The sequence below is a fragment of the Barbatula barbatula genome, assembly GCF_947034865.1.
Source record: "Barbatula barbatula genome assembly, chromosome: 9".
Lineage (NCBI taxonomy): Eukaryota > Metazoa > Chordata > Actinopteri > Cypriniformes > Nemacheilidae > Barbatula > Barbatula barbatula.
This window is the reverse complement of record NC_136772.1, coordinates 6,284,379-6,304,137: the sequence shown is the minus strand read 5'-3', so window position 1 is coordinate 6,304,137 and position 19,759 is coordinate 6,284,379. Positions and strand designations below refer to the sequence as shown.

Here is a 19,759-nt window from a genome sequence, read left to right as displayed (position 1 = left end):
TGATACACACTTCTTGTAAATATCGTTTGACATTTTTACAAGGCCTCTGTACTTAGAAATAGGACAAAACTAATTTCAAGTACCATTCCGACGATGGACGGATTTTTCATGCCTAGCTGATCATTAAATCTAATAGTCCTTACTTTCATATCATAATAATCATTGCACTGACATGCATTTCATGTATTTTCTAACCAATCATTCCGTTTATTTAACCAAGCAATCATGTAGTTTGGATATTAAATGATGTTGCACATCATTCATTTCATGGTCCATCTCTGTACCCCCTTCCCTTTCTCATCAGAATCCATTTTGTGTGATGTTGGAGAGTTTCTGTGTGGTGACCAGTTGACCTGTTTGTCCGAGAGCTGGCTTTGTGATGGGGAACCAGACTGTCCAGATGGTTCCGACGAAGCGCTGGACAAATGTAAGTATCCCATTCACTTAAACACCCAACCACATAACCACTAAAAACATCATTACGTCTCTCTATTTCTCTCCACGCATCAGTCTTCTGAAACATTTGCATCACCATGCGCTTGATCGATGAATGATTGCATTCAGCGCCTTTTTTAATTCTACGTTCCACTTCATATGCAAAATGAGAGGAATGATAGCTAGGCGTTTTAGGGAAATGAGAGTCCTCCCATTTTACCACGTTATTGTATTCATAAGAAGACGGATCAGTTCATGCTAAAACTGTGTGTCCAATTGCTGTGTGTTGATGCAGGATTTTTCTAGAAGAGCACAATTTATTACGCAGGGGGTCAACTATTCTCGCAAGCGATGTTCTATTATCATTTAGATTAATCATATTCACTCCGTTTTATTTAAAATGCCTCAGAATGGACTTGGTGGATATTTATCATGGGAATTTGGAGAAGCTCATTTCCGTGGATTACGTATCGATAGGAAATGCATTTCAATCAGTTTTACACAACAAAATGTGCAGCGGAATGTAATTTGTTTGCAACACAGCGCTGACTTTAATCGTATGAGTGTGCTAACAACACTCCACTGTCATGAGTAATATTAATCATGGAGTTTGGCATACAGTGCTCCCTAAGGTGGCCGTGTTTACAGTATTGGATCACGTATAAGCGCCTGCTCGGATATTTATCATCACTTTTTTTTAAGCCGTGGCATGTAATTTCCGAGGCATGGTGTCAACAATTGGAATGTCAATTTCGATCAGGCCCCTCTATTCTGGTGTTGCTTGAGCTGGGTGGTTGGTGACTATATAGTGAAATCGTTCATTGGCTTACGCGTATTAACCTGGGGTACAACAAAGCACCCTCAAAGCTCAAATAAATGTGACCCAGTCTGTGAAACACAGCTAAAGTAATTTTTTGTGATTAACAGTTTTCTGCGTAAAATCATGTAAAGATAATAAAAAGAACATTCTGTGAAAATATAACCTTTGTATCTTTAATGATTGACTGAGTTAAGCCACATTAAACAATGACATCATAGTAAATATGCTTGAAATGAAACTGATGCTTCTTATCTCAGAATTACATTTTAAACTTTAGTATGGTTTTCACAGACTGGGTCACATATGTTTGAATGAGGCTTTCACGGCATCATGTTTTCTTACTACACGGCTATCATGGACATAATAATAATAATTTACAATTTTATTGCAAGGCTTATATTTTACTTTTCTCTTGTGTTTTGCTTTTTGGCTAAAATGTTTGGTGTTGGAAGGCAGAGAGAGAGAGTTTGTAACCATGGTGGCTTAAAAGGTATAACTTCAACCGGTACAAAACTATACACGATATTTGATTGTATATTCATATGTATAACACAGTTATTTTTCTATATCCCGTTTATTGACACCCCTACTTAAGATGCACCTTAAAGGGATATTTCACCCCAAATAAAAAATTCTGTCACAATTTGCTCACCCTCTTGTCATTTTAAACCTGCAGAACATATAAAATTGATATTTTAAAGAAAGTTGGTAACCGAACAGCCCCAGCATCCATCCACATCTGTTGTATGGACACAAAACCAATTCAAGTTCATGGGTGCCAGTTAACAACATTTAATCTTTTGTGTCTGGAGAAGACATTAGAATGACAAGAGGCTGAGTAAATGATGAAAAAAAAATCTTATTTGGTTGAACTATCACTGGTAAACAAGAGTCATTGGTTGATACTCAGAACCATTTTATTTTTAAATGAATCATAATCGTGAAACATCTTATTACTTAAAAATTGATAAACAATTGAATTGGTCGTACATCTCTAACCAATGTATCGCTCACGATGGGACTGTTTATATTATAACATGTCACTTCTAATATTTCTCCAATTAGGTTTAGTGCTACCAGTGCTTTAGTACCAAGTTGATGAAATATGCATATTTCTGGTGTTGGTTTTGCCACCACAGAGAAATGTAATCACCACATTCACAGGGCCTCCAGGGAAGGGCAGCTGCACGGTTTCGGTGCCACACGGCCAGCGGGAACCTGGATAAGCTGCCCGTCCAGCTTCCCTCTGGGACCAGCCTGTGACACTTTGGGTTATCAGGGGAGCTGGGAGACAGCCCACTTCCCTGTAATGAAGAGAAACGTGTTGCGATAGCAGTCTCGGAACTCTCCAAGCAGATACAGGTAGTGCTATTGTGGGCTTTGATAAGGAAAAAAAGGTTCATACTAGTGTTGTTGGAGAGTGTATTGTTTAACCGGTTATATGGAAGTGAATATTTTTTGTTTTACAGAATAAAAAAGGTTGTGTTCAAGGTTTTTCAAAAAGCTTCTTATGCTCTTTGTTACACATTTAACCCTAATGTACCCCTTTTTGGTTATTTTAAAGGTCCAGTGTGTGATTTGACAGAAATGCCATCTGAATTGAAATGTCTTCAGAGGTGTATAAAGACCTTAAATAATGAAGCTTTATGTTTTTAATTACCTTAGAATGAGCTATTTCTACATACACCGAGGGTCCCCATGCATGGAATTCGCAATGGTGTTTATACAGCCCTAAACGGACAAACATACACTACAGACCTCGTTTCGTAAATATGTTATCTTCTTCAGCAAAGAAACAAAACGTGAAATCATGTTTTCTTGGTTGAGTGGCCGTATAGTGCTTCGAAAGGGACGGGTGGAGTGAGCCGTTGGTTGCAATTTGCAACCTCACCACTAGATAGCGCTAAAATCTCTACATTACTCCTTTGATTATTAAAGGGATAGTTCACCCAAAAATTTTAATTATTTTATCATTTATTCATTCCAAACCTGTATGACTTTCATTCTTCTGCATAGATCTTCAAGATATTTTGTCGCTTGCTTGTAACCAAACAACATTGGGCCCCATTGACTTCCATTGTATACACACATAACCACAAGACAAGAGATATGAACAACATGAGGGTGAACAAATAATGCCAATTTTTTTGGGGTGGTGAACTTTTAAACTATGGTCATTTGGATTAAACAATTTGGAGGAATTACCTACAAAAAATGTGAAGTTACAGTAGGTAAGTAGCTTGCATCCTTGATATTCTGTTATATTGCTTGACAGAAGCCTCGTGCTTATGAATAAGGATCCAGAATCCAGAATCTTCCTCTTCACTGAAGAGAATTCACTTGGCTCATTTCGTTACAGATTTTTAATAAACGATATGGCTCGTTTCAGCACTCCTCATTCAGTTTCATACATTCCCTGCTTTTGTCTTCGGAGCACTGTGTTCTTTATCGGGAAACACAAAGACATGCTTCAGTGACAAATTGCTCTAGTCTTTTTTTTTCTCCTTGAAGTTTGAATTGGATAGAGAGTATGAGAGAGATTGATTTTTGTTTTGTTCTCATTTTTGTGCTGGGCAGAACTCACAACCTCAATAAGAAGATGCAGGCAGTGAGGCACAAGGCGAGTTCATGATGTTCTTGTTTTGGAAGATGAGATGACTGTTTTCTATAGACAGTTCGTCGCCTTGGAGTTATAAGGTTCTATCTGCGGTCTGAGTAGTTTTGAGATATTAAAGTTTTCGCATTTGACATAGCAAAAATGATATATAGAACAAATCTCTTTTATACATGAAAAAGACAGAGACCCTAAATCTACAATATCAAATTTTTCTGCAATTTGTAATTTGAGTTTTTTGGAACAGGTCAAACGCAGAATAAGAACCTTCTGATTCTCAAAAATAACTTTCGGTTTAGAATTATAAAGCTCTATCTAATAAACATCCATTGAAGCAATACATTTTAAAGCAACACCAACAATTTACTTATAACTTTTGTTAAAAAATGAAATTATTGTATAATAATGTGTATAAAAGGTACATTTACATGGATTTTATTTCATATTTTAGGATGTTTCAATTTAAGCATAAAAGGCCGTGCTGATTGTTGTATCTATGTTTTATCCACAGAAGGTGGGACGGATCAAATTACTTTTCAGCGATGAGTATGGCTGAAAAAACATAATAATGTTTATTGTTGTAATCAAGACTCCTGACGTTGTTGACTATTTGGCATTAACTGCATTATGAGAGTCTATGTACACACAGGTATTACGAAGCGGGCGCTGCTGGCAAGTGTTGTGTCTATAAATGTAAAAAAAGAATCTCCTCGACAAAACCTAAAACAAAACAAAGAATACTGTCGTTTGAGCTGCCGCAGATCCTCAGATATTCCCGTCGCTGAGGGGTCCGGTCACATGACGAAGAAAGCTGTTTGCATTCAAAGTGCTGATAGACTCTTGCAGACAGAACCTTATAGTACCAAATTATACTTTGATTTTGTAGAAGGAACCTTTCTGTTTTCATAATAAAATGTAAAAAATGCACACCTTTATAAGAAAAAAACATGGCATAAGGTAAATAAGTTGACATTTTGACCAAAATGTCAGACAGAACCGTATAATTCTAAGGCGTTTGAGTTAATAGTACGGTAGTGGCTTTGAGTTACATTTAATTAAACTTTTGTTAAAATGTTACTTTAGGAGTAATAAGCATTGAAATGAGTCAGAAATCGTACTATCCTGTGCTATTTTGTTATACAGAACCTGACTTACCCGTGTGTTGCATCTTTGTCTGTGTAGACATGGTAATTATTTTATGTTTATGTTGTGGAATATAGGATTCGATTTTAGTAATCTAATGAACCTGTTTACAACGTGATTCAGTTTCTGTCAGTACTTTTGTTGATGTGATTAACTCATTGAAGCAAAGTAATTCGATTAAATTCTTTCCAAGTCTTTATAAACCACAATAGAATTTTATGGGACTTTCTGTTGTCTTAAATGAAGTAAAGGGTTCATCCAAATATGAAAATTGTGTCGTCTCAAACCTTTGTGACTGTGAAAAAGCACAAGAGAAGATATATTTTGAAGAATGTTGGTAACCGAACAGCACTGGCCCCCATTCACTTCTATTATATGGACACAAAACCAATGCAAGTGAATGAGGGCAAGTTAACAACATTCTTCAAAACATATTAGTTTGTTTTCTGCAGAAGAAAGTAAGTCAGACAAGAGGGAAAGGAAAAATGTCCGAATCTTTATTTATACTATCATTTAAAATGCTCCTGCTGTGTGAATGTGGCTTCAGATATGGAGTGGAGTAGCCTGTTGTTAAAATTGTTGTAACTACAATATAAAGTAATAATGGAGAAAGTATTTACGGGCTAAATAGCATGTAACACAAATGTGTACTAGGGTTTTTTACTATTAGGAGGCAGCCTGATAAAAATAGCTTGTTGTTGCTTTTCATCTGGGATTCATGGAAATGCTTATGGATTTTATAAACCCTCGGCTCAGGGCAGTTTCCTCTGGCCCTTCTCATGCTAAAATAAATGGAGAGTAAATGTGTATATTCCCTAGGAGATCGGGTACCTGCAGGATGGAGGTTTGAGAGGTAATGTTGCATAGCTTCTTGTTATTGAGCTGAGGGACAGGCATTTTGCATTATGCAATTTTTACCTCAATGTTGGGCTTCAAGCACAGGGTGAAATGTTAGAAAAGAGCTGCGTTGGGCAACATTTTTGAGTCCATCAGGTGACATTTTATAATTTTATGGTCCCTCGTATATGTTTTGAGGAGGCAAGTGTGGGTTCAAACATGAGATAACACCTTTCCCATTCCACATGTTTTGGGTCATGTTCCCTTTGAGCTGTTTGTGGTGACTTCTGTTCTAGGGCTGGGTTGTTTATATGTGTGAGAGTGTGTATTCAAGCATATATATGTTAGTCATAACTTCAGACATCCAGAGGGGTTTGGCATGTGAGCAGGGAGCTTTGGAGATGATCCTTTTAATTTGGTGGGATCCTCTGAGCTGTGAGAGCCAAGCTGATTCACTTCCTGTGGATGATGCCATCTGTTTGAGGGCAGCCAAAAAAAAGTCTAAACAAAGGCAAAGCTTTTTCACCGTCTGCCTGGAGAATTGAAGAATTGAAGTGCAGCTTGGATAAGCTTGAGTATGGAGTAGTAGTCACCTTAATGTCATAGACACCTTGATTTGACCGAGTGTATGTCTGTATATTAGCAAAGAAAATAGATATTAATTGGGAACTGATATTTTTATTAATGCGAGGAAATCAACACTCCTTATGGCCGCTCTAACAAAGGAAGACCCACCCGACAGTCAAAAGAACTAATCATCATTTGATGAAGTTGCTTCTGAAGCTTAATGAAGTTATGGTACAGTTGGTGTCAGGTTTAATTGTTGGTTGAAAATATAGTATTAAATTGTGAGTTTAGCCAATCATTTTAAAGAAATCTTTGTCGGCTATGTACAGTAAGGAGACAGGACTTTAGTCTTGGATCACAGAAATAGCTGCCTGGAGGCGTTTCAAGCATGGCCGCCAAGTGCGCCAACTTCCCTTAAGGGACTTCGGTAATAGCTCTTATTACACGGCTGGTTGTATTGCTTGATTCTTATTGGCCAATCGCAACATTTACCGCTTCGTTTATTCCCAGAAAACAACGCGCAAAACTTATAACAAACGGTAACCCAGATTCAGCAAAAAAATAAATAAAATTAAATATAGATATGTCTTTTAACATTTAGTCATTTAGCAGACGCTTTTATCCAAAGCGACTTACAAAGAGTTCGGGGAGCAATAAGCAGTATGTCATAAAAGAGCAATAGAACGATAGCTGCTTATACAAAGTTACTAGTTTCAGCAAAAGCTAAACCACTACCTGTTGAGAGAAGAGGGTTAGTGTGTTTTATTTTTTATTTTTTTTCATCATTTGTCGGTCAAGTATTTGCCGAAGAGGTCTGTGTTTTAAGTAGTTTTCTGAAGGTTGTGAGAGATGTGGTTGACCGGACAACATAAGGAAGAAAGTTCCACCAGGAAGGAGTTGTGAAGGAGAATGAGCGAGAAAGGGATTTAATGCCCTTATGAGAAGGTATTACAAGGTGCCGCGCGTTTGCTGAATAACATATGTGAAATTATGTTTAAAAATGATAAAACCAAATTGCCTGTTCGTGACATTTGAATGTCGTTTCTTACCTTAAAACTGAAATAAAACGTCTTTTCCTAGCCGCAAAAAGTGTGCATTCGATAAAAATAAGCTAATTAAATATTTCAAATTCACATTTCATGTCCATTTGTTCTCATGTGGAAAGAAGCCGTGTAAAAAGCGGGATAATGTACAAGCAGCCGGCTGTTATGGCGAAATAACTTATTCACTTACCAGTCCCAGTTACCTCCCAGTCTTTTAATGAGGAATGGGTAACTTTAGCTCTGTTATTTTCATGAGGTTACAAGTGAGTTGCTTTGTTTTTTGTAAATCATATTCATTTCATTTATCAAATTATTAAAGTTCTTCATTTTATTAATACATTTATCTGATTATTTTGTTTATTTACTCACATCTACAATAACTGTTATGCATCGTTTATAAAAAAAGCTTAGCCTCCATAGTATGTATTTTTAGACGCCTCTTTTGGCAGATATTGTGCTGCCGTTATCCAGCTCCTGTAGTTTAAGATTCCAGTTTTCTTGACATATCTTTCAGTTTTCAGTCTTCTGCCAGTTCCTCAGTCTTTCACTCCTCTTCTCTTTTGTTTGGGACAGAATCACTAGCTTGTCACCAGAAGGCCTCTGAAAAGAGCATATTTCAACACCTTGACAGCCTTGCTGTCGTGATACCTCTGGAGGACATCAAACTTCTAAAGCCTACATTAGCCCCCCGCTGTTGTCGGAGAGAGCTCTGTTGGTATACGCTAAGCTTAGAGGAGGGAAGGCGTTTTTTATTTAGTGGAGAACATGTGTGTAATAGAATAATAGAATAAAAACCTTCACATTCGTAACACTGATGAAGCTCCAGCTATTTTGAAAAGAATAATCTGAGTCTGTGTATTACATTTTGACAGTTTAAAACACTTTCAAAGGGATGTCCTCACTTGAACAAACAAGATTATGTAGGAAATAGGTCTAGACGAATGAGATGTTGCAATCAATCGTCTTTTGTAATGTCTTGTTCATACCTTACACAATATTGTGTTCCTACATATATTGTATGTGCAGTTTATATTGTTTTCCAGCTATTGGAAAAGAATTAAGAGACGATTTCAATTTTTCATTTAATCAGTATTTCTAGTTGTATTGTGGTCATTTCAGTCCAGTGTTTGTTGAATTTGGAACCTTGGGAGTGGCATGATGTCTTTCAACAGCAATGTGAAAGACTGACATCATGACAAGACACATGGAAACTTTTCCTAAACACATGCCTGTTGTATCGCTTAAAAGTGAATATGAACTTGTTTTCTTTGCAGTATTTGAGGTCTGAAAAATACAGAGCATCTTTTCTGTTATATGTTTCTCCAGTTTTCGTTTTCTGCTAATAAATGCAAATAGAAACGATATTTTTATTTGAAATTTGGAGAGATATTGTTACCGGTCATTTTAGATCAACCCTTCCTATAAATAGAAAATATATAATGCATATTTACAGAAAACACGTTTTCCCAACATTCCCCAGTCGCTATTGGTCGGATGATTCTCCTTTAAACTCATGTTATTGGTTGAGCCAGTGTTGCTTTGCCAGGTGATTGGTATTGTAAATAAAGTAGAGTTGTTTTTTGAAAGTTCCACCGTGTGCTCACTTTTCAAAAGATCAACCCTCCAAAGGCTTGCTTAAAGTTCCTCAGCATATTACACAGGGAGAGGAGGACATTTTTTAACACTGAAAAAGCGACACCACCTTTACGATGGTAGAAAATGAAAGACAAGACATTTTGTATTCAGCGAATGTCACCATAAAAGTTATAATTTAGCATTCCGGTAGGGTGTCCACGATCCCTTGAAAGCTAGTGGGCAAAACAGTTAGCTGAAAAGATTCAAAGAAAAAAATATTTTATTTGGAGGGGAAAATTATTAAATTCACATCTAAACGTAATAGCTCTATGTGGATCTCTCGACCACAGTGTTTCTTAACCTGTGTTTCTTTTAAACATCTTTTGTGTTCACAATTTTGACTGCAGTCATACAAAGTAGCTATAATGTAGCTATGTACATAGTATAAACATTTTAAAACATGCAATACGTTTACTTTTATTCCTTTTATCAAACAAATGATTAAAAAGTACATTAAAAAAGGATTGTTAGTTAAAAGAGTGTGCGTGCAGAGTCTTAAGTTGATTTCTAAACAACACTATGTTTGTATTTATTGTTATGCTAGTAGAATATCTCTCCTGAAATTGAATATGTGGTCTTGCAGAGAAATGTTAATGTGATTCGAATATGCAGCTAAAGATATATTGTCAAATTAGTTTGGACCGTTTGGATTATTTTTTGTTTGCGAAAAATGCATTAAAGTGATAGTTCCCCACAAAATTCTGTCATCATTAAACCTGTATGACTTTTTTCTTCTGCAGAACGCAAAAGAAGATATATTGAAGAATGTTGATATCTGAACAACGGCGGTACTCATTCAATTCTATTGTATGGACACAAAACCAAGTCAATTGGTACCGCCATTGTTGAGTCAGCAACATTCTTCAGCATATTTTCTTTTGTGTCCTGCAAATAAAAGAAAGTCAAGAGTGAAATGACAAGAGTGTGAGTACATTTTGGTTGTGTTAAACATGATTTAAATGTTGTTTTAAACATTTATCAAATAAAACTCTTAGCCAATAAAACAACGCGTACCACGGTAAGAAAACTACTATCGTAGCAGTCCATCTCTTTACTGTGTGCGCAGCTCAGTACTGCGTCCTGCAATTTTATTGAGTTGAAACCGAGCCAGGGGTTATGCTTTGCTCAAGAGTACAGTACATTTATTCTCATAGTAATGGGCTGGCAGACTTGAAAACAATGCAGTAAAATATGTCCTCCGCAAATAATTGTTTGCAAAGAAGTTGTATTTTGGCTGTGGTTCTCCAAAGAAGCTATGCATTATTTATATGAATGACATTAATACTGAGGTGCTTCTATCTGGAAAGGAGCCCATACAGATGATCTACATAACAACAGACATCAAAAGATCAGCGTATATAAATTCAGTCTGCTTCGCCGTGGAGCCAAACACAAAGCCTTCTGAATGCATCGGCACTTTCCGAGCGACAAAATAGCTGTGTTTAAAAATGCATGGCAGTGCGAATGTGCCGATTCTCCTGCAGGGGCCGGGGTGTGATGTATGGACACTTTATTGAACAGTGAGTGGTTTTGAATGTGATGTATTAACAGGGGGCGCTTTGGAAGGCATAGCCCGATGGTGGAAGTGATGGCTCCATTTCATAGTTGTTTATTACATTGCTCTGTTATGATGAATTAGTTTAATTAAATCCGGCCAATGATTTACTGGGGATACATGCCAATACAAGCTAAGAAACAATGGGCTCGGTGTATGTTACTGCCTTGTGGACCTTTTTCATTGAAGTTTTTCTACGTAAAGGAATGAGTGGTATGTGTGATGTAATGGTTGAAGGTCCAGTGTAAAATATGAAGCGGCATCTAATGGCTCACTCCACCCCTCTTGAAGCACTACGGTGGCTGACACAGGACTAAAATGTCACGTTTTTCGCTTCTTTGCTGAAATGTGCATTTAGAAAGTAAGTGTGATCAGTTTTGATTGAATGTTAACTGCATGAAGCAAAAATTGGGCATATAAACTTAACAATGACGTATTGTTTAGTCCGCCCACCAATTTGGCATATGCATAAATAGAAAATCACACTTAAACAAATATCTTTACTGTGAGCTTATAATTGACCAAAGACAGAAAATCATCATCATTCAAACGACTTAATAAGACCATCAACTGTGCCATTAAAATCATCTGCATCCATCTAAAATTCCTGCTTTGTGTTTAAAATCCAATAAAGAGAAGTATTTTTATTAGCGATTCGCACAGCAATAAGAGCATAGGAGGGACTTAGCTAGACATTACAGATCCAGACATTGTGACCTGAAGCTAATCTTTGTGACATTTGAAGATAAACCCAGGCGGACGTCAGAATGAATGCCAGTACTTTTCAGAACCAACTCGCTGCCATTAAAAAACACGCAGACTGGCGACCCTCTACTCCTTGTAAATGGCAAATATGTTTTTTGAGAGTTAAGGAAGAAACACGGTTAGAGGGAAAATACAAGGGTTCTCTCTTAGGTTAGTGAAAACACTCAATGCCGGGACACCTACGGCACCTTGACAGATTGTTGTACTCTCGCCAAGAGCATAAACAAGAGGCCAAGAGCTAAAACAGCTAATAAAGAATGAAAAACAAGGATTTCGAGTGACATGTTTGCACATAACCACAAGGGTCAGGGCCGCTCTGCCAATAGTGTGAAAGTTTCAGAGTACTTCAATGCTTGTTTGTATGTGTGCATTTCAATTAGATTTATGAATCTAAAGAAAATTATTAATAATAATAATAGTTTTATAGTTGTAGTTTTCAAGTTTTGGTTCTGCGTAAATGAATCTCTGCATCCAAGCCACTTCGGCATTGTCGTTGTGATAAAAAGTATTAGATTTTTATTAAGTCAATTGTGATGATTGATATTGCAATACATTTTTATAAAAAAATTGACCTTTGTCAAATTACAATATTTCATGTTTATTTTTAAGTTTAAAGTTTATTAAAATTTTTGCTGAATTTTGTTGTGCGTTCATTTTATTAAATATATAGTTTGTTGATATAGTTAGGTCCTACAGTTTTAAACAATCCGTGAATGGGAAGGACTTCTGGACAAGCGTTGGACAAGCTCTGTTTACGTTTTCAGATGCAATCTATACTTGTATGTTTACTTTACGTGAACCATACTTAGTTTTTCATTTATATTATTTTGTATCAAGGGCCGGGAATCCATGTGCAGGAAGTGACTTGACCACAGAACTGCTGTTCAGAAACTGCTGCCATTGTGCGGCTTATTCTAATGGATACTGTTGCTGTGTTTGGACATAAGGGGATTAAGCACTCAGAATTAGAGTGACAACCATATTGTGTATACAGTGTAAAAGTGGCTTTATATGGTTAAATATATGTGTAAGATATACTCCAGTGACAGCTGAGATTTCCTGCTGGGTAAGCAAATGATGTTATTGTCATGTTGTGTTCCTCTTCCCAACCACAGAGAAGGTGACCTGCGAGCTTGTTTTGATTTCCTCGTTTTCTTCTAAGCTTTTATGAGATGTTCCTACTCTGGAGCATCAAATCACTTTCAAGCGTTCAGAACAAAACATTCAGCCCAATTTGCATACATATGAACATTACATCTAGAAGCTTGTGTTCCTGTGCTGCCCGATAAACTATACAACCATATCAAGGACTCAAATTCTGTGCAACCCCTTTAGAGGACCATTCGCTTTTCATTTAAATAAAAGATAGGTCGGAGCCATAGGGTTCGAGGACTAACTGCTGTAAAGGAGTCTGTTGGCTTGGGTTCTCTTTGGACCCGAGGCTTTTCTTTGGTTGTTATTGATGTTGGTGAAAGGGGAAGCATAAAGACATGGTCTGGGACCTCATGTACTCGGAATAGTTTGCTTTTCCTTCCAAGGTCAGTTTAAAACTGCCTTTGCTTTCTCGAATGCCACAGCGCTGAACATTTGAAATGTCAGTGACCTAAAGCAAAGGAGGGAAAATAAATACTGTGTCTGAGTGAGTGCTTGCAGAAGACAGGGAGAGAGGCCAAAAAAAGAGGATAGAGAGGAAAATGAAAAGCTACAGTACAGACAGTGACATTTTATCAATAAACAAAACATGAGCGTTCATTGTGGACGGTCTGTTATCAATTTTGTGCTATTATATATTAATATGGGCATACGTATTAGAAGAATTTTAGAAGAATGTAGAAAAGCAAACAGTTCTGGGGCACTTTTAACTAACATTACCATATTAAGAAAAATTACAGTCAATGGTGGCCAAGAACTGTTTGGTTACAAGCATTCTTCCAAATATCTATCGCTGTGTTCATCAGAGCAAAGAAATGAATAGAGATTTTGAACGACTCAAGGGTGAGTAAATGATGACAGTTACTGAGACCTCGAGAAATGCATCTTAGCAACAAAATCATCCTCCGGGACTTCAGTAAACTGGGTACGAGTAAATACAAAGTGCAAAACAATTCACTGGCAGAAAGCTGGTTTCTGATTGGCTAGAAATGTTTTTGTTTATTGTTTTTTGCCGTTTACAGAGCCTGGGGCTGTCACAGACAGAGGTGTGATTTCAGGACACTCATTTCAGTCATGTGCGTCAACACTGAAATGAGAGACATTTAACATATCAAGTTTCAAAAGACTCTAAGAGCGTCTTTAAATGTAGTTCATTGAGCCTGCCATGACCAATTTAAAAAAAGCATTTCCCATCAAAAATTTATCATTTTAGATTTCTTGATTAAAGATACAGAATGTAAGATTGGAGTTGAAAGGATTTCGTTACACATTACTTCGACGGATTATCTATTCCCATCTGATCTCTCCTCTATCATGTTGAGAAAAGTGGGTAAATATCACCATGGTTTCTTAATTAAAAGCAATATGCGGGAGACAGGAAAGGGACCGCAGGAAGGGTTTGTTTTGGCAGCCGACTATCTTTAAATCGGCATCACAACCATTCCAGGTTTCAAGTTAATGAAAAGGCCAAAAACGCTCTTCATTTGTTGAAGGCCTGCTTTGTATGGAGCAGTCGTACAGAGTCCATCTGTATGCTTATTGTTCTCCACAAATCATTTGATGTCCTGAGACTCTTAGTTTCTTAAGGCAACTAATTGAGGTTTGTATTTACATTTCATGCTGAAGGCCTTTTAACACAAGGGCCGGACAGCTGGCAGGCCAGAAGACATTGAGCTGTAATGAATTCGAGTGAGGTAATGTGTGCATTTGTAGGAGAACTTCAATGTCTCTGGTATGTTTGCTGTTACGTGACCTTATGTCTTTGCTTTCAAAGGATGAACAACAATTTAGCTCTTGAGAATTGCTAAGGCTTTATAATATTTTTAGTTACCACATTCCAGGGTGGACTTGCCATGTTTTATTATAAGCTACTGATTTATTTTGTTAAGATTTATAAAATTACATTACTGAACCTGTGCATGAAGTATTGCACTACTTTAAGCCTACAATATTTAAGCCTACAATATTATATTTATATTTTAACATTTTAACACTACAATTTAGAGGTCGGTTTATGCAGTGTCTAAAAAATATTTAAAATGAATTATAACTAGTTAATTATAACTAGCGATTACATGACGGCAAAATGTTGCGAAGAATCAAGTGCGTTCATGGACGTGACAAGACATCCATTCTAAGAGAATAATGGCCATTTTCTATGCGAGAAAAAAAAAACGAGTCTGGTGGCGCGTGGGCTTGGTCACGTGACTTGCGGGGCGCAGTGTGGAGACTCGAGAAATGGATGCAGAACAGACCGACACTGAACTAGTGCCCAGAAAAAATGCTTCCTCTGTTATTTGGCGATATTTTTGTTTCAGGATATCAGACACTGAGCAGAGAGAGGTACTGTGCAGAATTTGCTAAACTAAAGTTGTAAATAAAGTACTAAATAGATGTTTTAGAAAGAGGATTCAACCAGTTGATTGAGTAACAACCATTTAAAGTAACAACAAATATTACAGAGGTTTAAGTTTTACAGAGTGAACCACACATTTATATCCAGTTTCTTTTTCAAAAGAGTTCATACAAGTATATGTTACAATCTGCTTAAATGTTTGTTGGGATTATTTTCCAAAAAATGTGTACATCCGTATTTACGTTCTATTTGTTTAATTTACCTGTACTGTTGAGAATATATATATATATATATATATATATATTTAATTTAATTCAGTAATGCAAAGATGTTTCCAGTGTTTTAGAAATGATTGTGTTTATTTGTTGTATACAAAATAATTTCTAACATGTAAGCAAGCAGCACAGCTTCAGCTTAAAATATTGTTGGGAACCTCTTTTGAAACTTTTGGAAATGTAGTTATGTATTTGCAAACTTTCCCTTGTTTTGTGTCATTTAACATTTAGTCATTTAGCATTTAGTGTCTCTGTTTTCTTCTATTGTGGTGAATTATCTGATGTAGAAAACGTTTGTGTATATTGTCATTGTTTATAATATAATTGTTTTGTATATATTTATTGACTCAGGCAGTCCAGTTTTTTCGTGTCTCTTGTTGCTTATTTTTGTATTTGTTTTTGTCCATAAAACTTTAAAACTCCAAATAAAACATGTTCATGATATGTTTATTTGAAACATTTCAATCAAGAAACCCTATACTTTTGACCCATAGTGTATTTTGTGCTGTCAGGTCAGATTTGCCGCAATGTTTCAGGTTTATGTAATTTATCTATTTGTGTATACAGTACACCATCTGTATGAAAAGAAAGGTCTGGGTGCTACCCGGGAAAAAGCGATAGTTTGTTCAAGTGACATTGTGTCTGTATGCATAGTATATATTTGCTGTAATGTGTGTGTTGGTGGGTTTTTGCATTTCAAATAGCCTGCACTGTAAAAAAACTTTGACAGAATTTTTACAGAAATGAACTGTTATTTTACAGATGATTTCTCGTATACCGTAAAAAAATGTAATTTTACCAAATTTAAATTTTTTACAGGTTTTCCAAATGTTTGAAATATGGTACAAAAACAGCTGAAAGTTAATATAGTTTTTACTGGCGCCCCGGAACTAAAGCACTTTGTGGTGAGGAAGGCGGGACGAGAGCCGTGACGCGGGGCCGGTGGCGTGAGTGATCATTGCAAGCAGCTGTGCGCACACCGGTCCCGCATCTTATCACGGAGGAGATTGGGAGCTTAAAAGGATGTTCGGCAGGACTGTTGACGAGAGAGGACCGGGCCCGAAACTATGTTTAGTGTGTGTATGTTTTATGGCCGGCAGTCTACCGTGAGGTGGCTGTCGGTCAGTTACGTTATTGTTTATTTAATTAAAGTTTTATTGTTGAATGTTCGCCGGTTCCCGCCTCCTTCCTTCCCTTCTTACGAACTTTATTACACTGGTGCCGAAACCCGGGAGGAAGGAGGGACATGCTGTCAGAGAGCCCTCGCTGCCGAGGGTGATCGCGGTGCTGAGGAGTTCGGGCAGCGCGGACGGGGGAAGTCCGCGAGTGGCTGCCCGAGGCGGTGGTGCTGGATCAAGAAGTCGGATGGGACGAGGACCTCGCTGCCGTGCTCCTGGGTCGAGGTGGGGTGGCTGCCGTCCAGGAGGGAGCCAAGGCCCGTTCGCCGTGGGCCGAGCCTGCTGCCAGCCGCCATGATGGGGAGGAGCAGGGAACGGAGGACCAGCTGCCCTCAGCTGGAGGGCCATCGCCGGCCGCCAGGGGGCGGAGGAGGATCGAGCCGTCCACCGAGCGTCCAGTACCATCGCATGGCACCGCGAGGAAGAGTTTCTCGGCTGGCTGAGGACCGAGCGACAGCTTGTCAGGGAACCGGACAATTTTTTTTTCTTTTCCTCTCTCCCCTCTCTCGTCCCTGTCGCTCCGGGGGCTCCCGTCTCCGTTCTTTCGTCTCGCCGGTGCATACCCCCAGGCGCCGCGGACTCCGAGACTGGCTCCCCGGGGGGGAGTAGGTACAGTCTCGGTGGTGCCCCCCGGCCTGTAAGGGGTGATGGGGGTATGTGGTGAGGAAGGCGGGACGAGAGCCGTGACGCGGGGCCGGTGGCGTGAGTGATCATTGCAAGCAGCTGTGCGCACACCGGTCCCGCATCTTATCACGGAGGAGATTGGGAGCTTAAAAGGATGTTCGGCAGGACTGTTGACGAGAGAGGACCGGGCCCGAAACTATGTTTAGTGTGTGTATGTTTTATGGCCGGCAGTCTACCGTGAGGTGGCTGTCGGTCAGTTACGTTATTGTTTATTTAATTAAAGTTTTATTGTTGAATGTTCGCCGGTTCCCGCCTCCTTCCTTCCCTTCTTACGAACTTTATTACACACTTATACACCCATTGCCGACAAAACACAGACATATGACTCCGCGTGTGGTTCATGTCCGCCATCTATCAGTTTCATTCGATCTCAAAATCCAGCGTTATATCCACCGTTTATTTAACATCCATCACTGAAATGCCGTAAACAAACAAACACACCTCAACATCTCTCACTATCACAAAAGTAATGAGCTGCAGCTGCAAGCCCACTGCGCAGCCAATCTTGATGGTAACGGGTCTTCCTATCGCTCGTCGAATCGACGCGCGGGCAGGCAATTTATTTCGTCTTGCCGTAGGCGTGCTTTTCCGGGAGAATTGCCCTATAAGGGACTGAGAAAAGTTGTTACGAAACTGATTTTCGTATTAGAAAAAAAACTTTACGAAACCTATACGAACCTTGGGGAAGTGTATCAGGCACAGAAATACTACGTTATACGTCCAACGCATTTTTGACAAGTTGACCATTTCAAGAATGAGAAGACAGCACGTTTAACATTTTAAAGAAGTCAGAATGCATGAAACACAGTTGCACATCTCCTTTAAGGAAACAAAGTAATGATAAACCAGTATTAAGACTGCATTGGCATAAGTTGTTTTGTTTGTTTGTTTGTTTAAAAAATACTGTATTTCATATTTCATATGGTATGTTACTCATTTCCGGATTACTGGGTGTCAAAAGTTCTCCAGTGTGGAAGTGTCATTAGCATGTGTTTCCCGCCCCCACTTTCATGCATTTTCCATGATGGAGGATGTTTCAGCATGGCTGTTATCTGGCGTCTAATTCGGCTCTGGGTGAAGAGAAATAATTTCCTCTCATCCCTCAACTGCACAGACGCCATCTGGGTTATCCGGCATGGTGCGTCTCTTACTCCTGAATATTCATCTCTCCTCCTAATCTGATTAGATTAGTCCCCAATCAGTTTGTGAGTGGAGTGATTCTGTATTTGACAATGCAGTTTTATTAGGATAATCACAGTTTGACAGAACCCCTCTCTCTGTCGTGTTAACAGAGTAACGCGCGTGACATGTTTTGGTGCTGTTTTTACTTATGAATAATGGAGAAGCGCCTCGTGAATGCACAATTAGAGAGATGTTTGCCAGTATATATATATAAGATTTGAACTGAAAATTAGCATGGTTATTAATCAACATACTTGGGCCTAGAAATCCCTCAGATGCCATTAAATGCGCAGAGTGCTCATCTGTCGTGTATGGAGGCGGCTGTAGATTGAAACAAATGAGGTTTTAATTGAACAGCCTGTCTTGTATCTTCTCCTCCAGCTCTCTCAAGGAAAGCCGCGAGGTTGATTAGCTTGCCTTTGTGTTCGCGTTTGAAATATGAGCGTGCAAAGTTGAGGTCACTTACATTTGACTTTGCTTCATTTAGAATCTCCTAGAGGCCCGAAGGAAAGGTGGTCTAGAAAAATACGGTTCGAGATTCTTCAGAGCCGTGAAAAGTGAAAATGGAATGCTTTTGTAAGGAGAATTATTGTTATTATCGGGAAGCGTGCGTCGGCTGATAAATCACGTTAACGGAGGACGATCCCCCATTAAACGACCACCTTAATTGCCACATCATTTTACTCTATGAAGTCTATAATGAAAGACGCTGAATAACCCTTCTCCTCCTAAGGATGTTTTTCGGCGGTGCAGGATCAGAGCTTGACGGAAACTGGGACTCCGGAGATTTGTAAGAGGTCCTGTCACAAGAGTTATAAATCTCACGCTAAGTGGCTGTGTTGCAGTTATGGTAATTGATACCAATGTAGTTAAGGTGCAATGTGACATATTCACAGTGTGCGAGATGGAAGTCGATGTTTCACTTAGACGTGTTTTATGTGTTCATGTGGCTGCTCAAGCAGATGAGGGTCACCTATGTGCCTCATGAATCTTTAAACAGCTGCTTGGTGCAGCCGTGTCAATAGATATCTCTTGAGGCTTTGGCTCTCTCTCTCTCTCTCTCTCTCTCTCTCTCTTTCTCACACACACACACACACACACACACACACATAGTGATTGAGAATAGCTTACTGGCGTAGTAGTGAGCATCTGTTAAATGTAAAAAATACTGCCTTCAAGTCAACCCATTTGCATGTGGCTTCATTTAGAGATTGCTGATGCAATGGTTATCAGAGAAAAAGGACTATACCATTTACTGTCTAATAATATTGGTCGCTAGATATTTTCTTACTGATTATAATTCAACAACAATAAATGCCATTTTAGGGCATTCAAGGTCACTTTTATGAGTATGTGTGTTGAACTGATGACTTCCACACTCTTTTTCCCAAATGTACTTTTACAGTACAAAATGTATTGTCTTTATTCCTCTAATCAAATGAAGACTCATTAGGATCATAGAATGAGAACCCTGTACCCATTCTATTAGCCCCTCCCTACGAAACAACAGGAAGCAAA

The 19,759-nt window shown here is 38.5% G+C and overlaps 1 protein-coding gene across 1 annotated transcript in view; it reads left to right on the top strand.

Moving 5' to 3' along the window:
• lrp1bb (low density lipoprotein receptor-related protein 1Bb) overlaps positions 1 to 19,759 on the top strand; it is a gene marked incomplete at its 5' end in the record, with an annotated part of 226,997 nt that overhangs the window by 62,245 nt on the left and 144,993 nt on the right. The gene's annotated exons all lie outside the window — the stretch shown is intronic.